We start from the raw sequence: 7,560 nt of genomic DNA, 5'->3' as shown, positions 1-7,560 counted from the left end.
TGTATTTTTGAGAACGAGCTTATGGCATGTTCTTGCAGTGTCTTTGATGATGCATCTATGTCAGGGGTCTCCAACTCTGGTCCCCTGGGGCCACTTTCATGCATATTTTAGAGGTTTTCCTCCTTCAACACACCTGATTCAAATGATCAGGATTGGTATCGGGATCCTGCAGAACTTGCTGGTGGGCCGGATAGTCGAATCAGGTGTGGTTCAGAAGGAAAGCTAAAACATGTACGAAAGCGACCCTCGAGGACCAAAGTTTGAGACCCCTGATCGATGTGGTTATAGTATGGTTTTGGGGTTAAAAGATGTATGAACGTAGCTGATGTTTCCCTCCACACGGACAACTTTGTTTCCTCTTCTCCAATAAATGCCATTCCTTTTCAATTCTCCCAGAGACCAATTATAACATCATGTCTTTATAATATCATGTACATTTATTTAAAAAAAAACACACAAACACATCAGTCGTCGCATGTTTTGTGCATGTGTGCAGTGGCAGCACATTGGCTGACCTTTTAGTATCTGCAGGAGTCATGACAGGTGACAAAGTGATGAAGATGATAAAGATGATGAAGATGGGAGGCTCCTCACTGTACTGTGCTTCACTAGTATGACTTGTGAAATTATAAATTCTACACAGAAACAGATTTAAGGCCCTAGTTTTGCTGCCATGTGTGGCAATTCTTCACCCCATAATTTTGTGTTGCGGTCTTGGGAGACGTGGTTGGGGGGGGGGTTATAAACATTATTCTGATGATAATGATTACAATTTGAGATCTTCTTAAAATGTCAAGTGCAACATAAATATAATTTATTATTATTATTATTCAATGCCCAAATTGACACAATGTGTCTGCCAAATTCCCATACACAGTAAATTAGTCTTGCTCCAGCACAAAACTGCGGCCATTTTTGCACCAAAATTGGGCCTTTAAACTTGCATGAATGTTGTATATCAACATAAATATTAATAGAGTTGATGGATGTTTGGGCCCTAATCAATTTGGTACGAACGTTTTTTAATTTTTCAGGCCACCTGGATGATACGGACCAGGATCAAACTTTTGGACAATAATGCAGTTATGGATTCCAACAACGTAAAAAATACTACATGTCCTAAATGAACATGCCAAAATCTCAGGAAAATTTCATAATTTCTATGAAAAAAAGTATCCATATGATGTAATCATTACCACATATATGATCAAGCTACAGTTCCCTCCAAAGGTATTGAAACCACAAGGCCAATTCCTTTGTTTTGAAGTTTCAGATCAAAATCTTTTTGATTCAGATGTAAGTACCACAAAATAAAAGCTGAAATTCTGGCCTATTGTCTTCTATTAAACCCAAATGTCTTTAATATACAACAGAAACAAAGGAATTTACCCCGCTGTTCCAATACTTTTGGAGGAGACTGTAATTCCTCCCTGTAGTTCTCAATGGCTCACCTCATTAAAAGGCTATTGCTGCAAGTCTCGATGGTGAAGAAGAAAAAAAAAAATCAATAATTCATTAGAACATGAAGTAAAAATGTAGAAGACTTCCCCATAAATAAACCAATCATCATCATCAAGTTATTCACCATCTTGTGCTGGTAATTAATGTGCAAATGATAAACATTCAACATGTATTTTTCCCCCATGCAAAATTCATGGGAAAAGCAGCATACAATCTTTATTGTTGTGAAATGATTTTTTTTCCCTCTCATAAATCACCAGTATTTTTGCTTGTCCTATCATAACTTCCATCCATCCATTTTCTACCACAGTTGTTAATTACTATGCTTCTGTCTACAGTACTTTGAATTTAAATATTAGTGATGATGCTAGTCCAAAAAAAAACATAGCCATGATTTGCTTAGACTAGACTCTAGTCTCATTTTTTTCTCGGGCCGCATTGTAGTCATAGCTTCTTTCGGAGGGCCAATATGACTGTCAACCCAATTAAATGTATGAGCACCTCATATTATATACAGTAAAAGCTACAAAACAAACTGAAAAATAACTCGTTTTCAAATCAGACATGTAGAAACTGGTCAAATATTTAAAAAAAAAGATTATTAAAAGTGAAGACAATTTGCAATTCCAGTAATGACACACTAATTTGATGCACAATTTGTCTTCGCGGGCCACATAAAATGATGTGGCGGGCCGTATCTGGCCCCCGGGCCTTGAGTTTGACACCTGTGGACTAGAGTAACGGTAAGGATTAATTGTTTCTATTTTTTTCCTAATGCGCTGATGAGGGGGCAACATGCTGATGTTTTGATGCTTGGCTGCGGGCGACATATGATCCTCCTCTGGCAGTTGTCGACTGACCTTTAAAAAAAAAACAATCACTAACCACATTAGCGTCGCATTAGCCTCCCACAGCCAGCCCGTGGGAGGTCAGAGAGAAAATGGCGCGGGGAAGGCTTCACCACATTAGGCCAAGATCCCTATTAATTTGGAATGCTATGTAATCCATCCTTACAGCAAACCATTCAACAAAAACGGCATAAAAAAATACATACGGTGGTGCTTTGACGTACGAGTTTCATTCTTTCTGTGAACACGCTTGTAACTCAGTCTTGTATCGGAAATTATCTTTACCTTTAAAATGAATGGAAATGATAAGTTACAGCAAACCCCCATTTTTTTGGGTGTTTTGAAATAAGGACAGTAACACTCTACTACAGTATTGTACTTAACTGTACTTTATAGAAACATTCAGTAATAACAATCAATTAAAATATTAAGAATTTAAAAAGAATCTCCGTTTCATACTTTCATACAATGGGCTGTCTTCTGGTGCGCTTTGGCCGCAAGTGGGAAATATGACCAACTTTGTTTTGGAAAAAAAAACACCTTCCCAAAAAAAGAAATATATTAAAAAAATAAATTAATTAAATTTGTGTAGAAAAGAAAATAGTTTTTTCTCTGAAAAAAATATAAATTCCATTTTTATGGTTAAAAAAACAACTTTTTTACTTACTAAATATACAAAAAAAAAACTTAAAAATGCTTTTTTTCCCCAGGAAAAAAGCATGACTCAAGAAACTCAAGAAATGACTCAAGACGGACAACTATACCTTTAAAAATGTGTCACAAATACCAACTTGAAAGATGAACAAAAATATTTTCTCCTTGGGAAAAAAACTTGTAATTTTTAGTGGTTCGCAACATGCATACAGGTTCCTTTACAGTGAGTGCTGTTGTTTTGGTTAGCTACATAATTTAAGTGGACTCAGGTCTCTCGTGTGTGTAGCTCATCTAACACTATCAGACTTTCCCTGTGTGAGCACAAACTACCACACAGGTGTTGGGCTGCTATCGATTTTTTCAACACTGCTCTTATTAGTGTAATTGTGTGAAAAGTAGAGGAAAAGGAGAAGGTGGTCAACCAGGAGCACAAGTGATTGGTCCACACTCCTGTGGGGTCTCAATGACAACAGGAAGGTTGCCTACAAGGTGAAGGCAATGACAATAACAAGGGGGAGAAAGGCTTTCAAGCCAGATAGGGCTTTTAACACAAGCTAAACGTTTCAAAGTAGGATTTTAAGCCTGAGTTAAGGCTTCAAGAGTTAAAAGTTTCAAATTGGGCATTTAAAGCTGGGTTAGGATGTCAACATGGGGGGCCTACTTTTGTCACCAGTGCAAGTATGATCCCAATTTGTCCATTAGAAATCATCGTACAGACAACCCTTATTTTGTCAAAATAAGTTATTAGATCTAAAGATCTTATTCAAGACTCACATGTGGACGTGCGCACACGCACGCACGATTGCACACACGTACACAAATATCGACGAAGTCCAAATGGCATCTGTGTTAATGAGAGTGGCTTGGGCCAAATGGAGGTCACGCAGTAGCACACACGCCACTCAACAAAAAAGGTCACAATGGCCAAAATATTAGGTACACCTGCTAATGAGGTGCCAGACAAGAGCTGAATGCTTGCATTCACAGAACTGACCTTTGGAAAGCATCTTAATGATGTTTGGCCCTTTTTTTTTTTTTTTTTTACCCCCAGCTGACACACAAGCAGACAAAAGCTGAGTTTATGTCACCATGGAACGCTGAGGTGTACCGACGGTGATCAAACAAAAGGGTCTGATGTGCTTAATTTGTGCTGTGACATAAGACAAGACCTTGAATGAAAATTTGTCGTTGCTTACCTAATGGCAAACACAAACTTTTGGTGTCTGATTGCTGTCAATGGGATCATTGCATTGATGGTACACTACGAATTCTGAAGCTCTATCGATCCATTGAAAGATCTACGGCTGGTTGAGCACTGAAGAGAAACATGTAACTATATCACATCAACCTTCTCGATCTGAATATACAGTATCTACAAAACCAATAGAATAATTGGTTAAGTGAGTAAGACGATGATTTGTTGACAATTGTGGCCGCTCAAGTGCCAAAGAAAAACATAAACCAATCACATTCAGCATGTCATGTCAGTCTGACATTTTCAAGACTAACTAAAGATGCATTGACATTTGAGGCTTGTTGAGTACCCGAGAAAAACGTATACAATAGCTAGCGCTCTTTATCACCATCACGTGTCTTCAGTCTTTCGAAGCAACAAAACTCAATTGCTTTGACATCGAGTACGAAGCTTGACAATAGATTTAAAAGCAGATTTCACAACAGTGCCTAGCTGCGCGCCAAAGAGAAACAGATTAGTATTACTCTTCTGCCTCAGCGACCTTCAGCTTACCAATATCTTTGAAATGAAAATAATTCTAGCTTTGATCATTTGGAAGGAGATTCCGTAGCAGTCGAGGCTTGCCGAGCTCCAAAGAGAAAGCTCCAGATCCTTGAAGCTTCTCCTTGCTAATGTGTCGCCAGTACGCCGCAGACGTGTAGAATTCATAGGCGGCAGTGCAAATAGCTTAATGGGAACCTTTGAAGTGCTTCGAATCGACGGCCCCAGACGTGGCTAAGCTAAACATGAGCATTCATGTTGAAGAGGGGGACTTGTGTATGAATAATAGATGCATGCCAAAGGCCACTCATGCCGAACTGCAACACACTAATTGTTGACCAATGTCGCTTTGACATCCTAACAATACACATCTGCTTCTACTACTACAGAAAACAATTGGCCACTACTATAAGAAATTACTGCGACAACTTGTCACGAGTGTGCATTTAGTAAATAAGGATCCAAGTGCAGACATTCATCCAAACTCAATATCAAACACTTGTCTTTAAAAGGATAGTGTAGCGCCTAACCTTTGTCCCAGTAGTCGCTGCATGGGAGATGTTTTTACGCACTTGTCGCTCTGCCAGGCAATTGTTCTTACAATTTTCCTTTCCGAATGTAGTATAGGTTGCTTTCTACTCAAAATGTTACTTAAACTGGGCCCAAATTGGGAAGATAATGTTTTATATAGTTGTGCAAGCACCCTAAATATCCAAGTCTCCCAGTGACTGAGTCCCAGTGGTAAAAACTGCATGACCTTTCACTCCCACACCCAAGCACCTACACCTGTGGTCATTATAAGGACTAGGAGAGTATTCGCACTGCCTCCTTTGGCTATCTGCTGCAAGTGCAAAAACAAGCACATGCAAAAACAAGCAAGTGCAAAAACAACAACTACAACTTAACAATAACTAAAATTACAACCTCTATAACAACTGCCCAAAAAAATAATTAATTGAATGAACCTAGAACATTCACATAGATTGGCAAAACTATAAATAGATACATATAAATAAAAATACTAATACTGATGCACAGCCAGAATGGGAAGCAATACCTGTACTTAAAAACAAAAAAACATGTCTTCTTCAACCAAGCCAAGAAGAGAGGCAGACGGTTAAAAAGAGCAGTAACGGACTTCTAAATTGGGAACCCCCTACATGCCTCTGTGGAAGCCTGTGACTGTGACCATGAATTGACCACCACCATAATCCAATCAACTGCTATTCCCCACATGCCTTTCATTTGCTCTGAATTGATACGCCAATTCCATTTTCCGATCTTGGAGGTCACCGCATACCCTACTTGGCCTTTGCCACATGCTTTTCTCCAGAAAGCAGCAGTATGATGCACAATAACATTATTTTATATTCAGTGTGTTCTATTTGAAGACGTTTTCCCCTTGCCGGTGATTGATGTATAGGGCGAGAGAGAAAGCTGAGGGGGGTAGAAGAATGGAGCGAGTGGGTGTGCAACTAACTGAACTGCATCACGCCAAGAGACGCTAACACATTCTCAGTGTGATGTAATGCAAAAAATACCCGTCTTTTTTTTAAATTATTTCTGCCAGGGCTGAATGTAAGAAATGGGGAATGGATGGGGAATGGTTGCATCCCACCTTGAGAAATGGTCCAGTCCCATTGTATTAGGTCATCTTTGAATCTCTCCTCTTTCATCTGTAACCACTTTAAACAACAACGTATCATTAGGGATAGTTGTTATGTTTGTATTATTGCCAATGTTTGATGTGATGTCTTCTGAAACCCTTTCCAGAACTATGGTATGGTTCCATGCTCAAATGTTGAGTCACTTCAACGGTCATTATTTTCCCTTTAGAATCACTCGCCTGAATTCACAGCCTACAATATTGCAGACAAACCACAAAGAGAAAATAAAACAACTTCGCTGATATTTGTACGGTCATTTGTGTGTACATGTATTTGGAGTGGTGAAAAACAACGCTCCCAGCCACTTCCGCTTCGTGACACTTCAACACACCCATTCAAGATCTTTTTCTACCCATAAAATGCATCAGTTTGAAAAACTGTTGAGTACATCAAATATCAATGTAACACAATTCTGTTTAATCGAGTCCCACGCTGTCTGTAATTTATGATACGTCATCATTAAAATACAGACTCTGCTCATTCTAAATAAATTGTTGCAGTGATTTTATCTGAACTGATATCATCCACATGTGAAGTGATGTCATGTACACGAACACAAGCTATATAAATACTAATATCGTGAAGTTAGCGTGTATGAGTTTCACAGATTTTGTACCCAGTCAGGACTTCTGAAGGTTGAATGATACTGTTCACATTTGGCCAGAAAACTCATTTTGGAACTTGGCAGCAAGAACTAGTGTGCCTGTGTTTCCCGCATGCTTGCCAATATGTACTTTATGCATAGTAATTGTTGACAGTTTTGGTAATTTATCCCAGTTTTCAACTCAATTTCTTTGTATGAAGGCAGTAAAGCAGTTCAAGTGTAGAACTAAGTACTGTATTTTCTGCACCATAAGGCGCTTCAGGTTAAAAGACGCAGACTCAATTGTGGGGGCTACTTACTTAGTTTCTTTTAAGAATTATAAATTATAATCTTTATATGATTTTAAATTAAAATTTTAATTGGAGGGCATCTTGTAGTCATAAGACAATTGGTAGAAAAAAATTATCATATTAAATCTGACCTTGTGGGCCTCATTAGCCAATGTTGTTAATGGGGGCCTCCCCACTAGCATGTGTGTTGTTAATATATTATTTATGTGAAGAAATCTTTACTTAACCATATTCAGATTTCTGTTTTGGGGACATTTGCGTCAGTAGGAACAGTGGCACTCTGAATGTTTGGGATACAGAA

This window comes from Syngnathus acus, chromosome 10 (assembly GCF_901709675.1).
Source record: "Syngnathus acus chromosome 10, fSynAcu1.2, whole genome shotgun sequence".
Classification (NCBI taxonomy): domain Eukaryota; kingdom Metazoa; phylum Chordata; class Actinopteri; order Syngnathiformes; family Syngnathidae; genus Syngnathus; species Syngnathus acus.
This window is presented reverse-complemented; position numbering follows the sequence as displayed.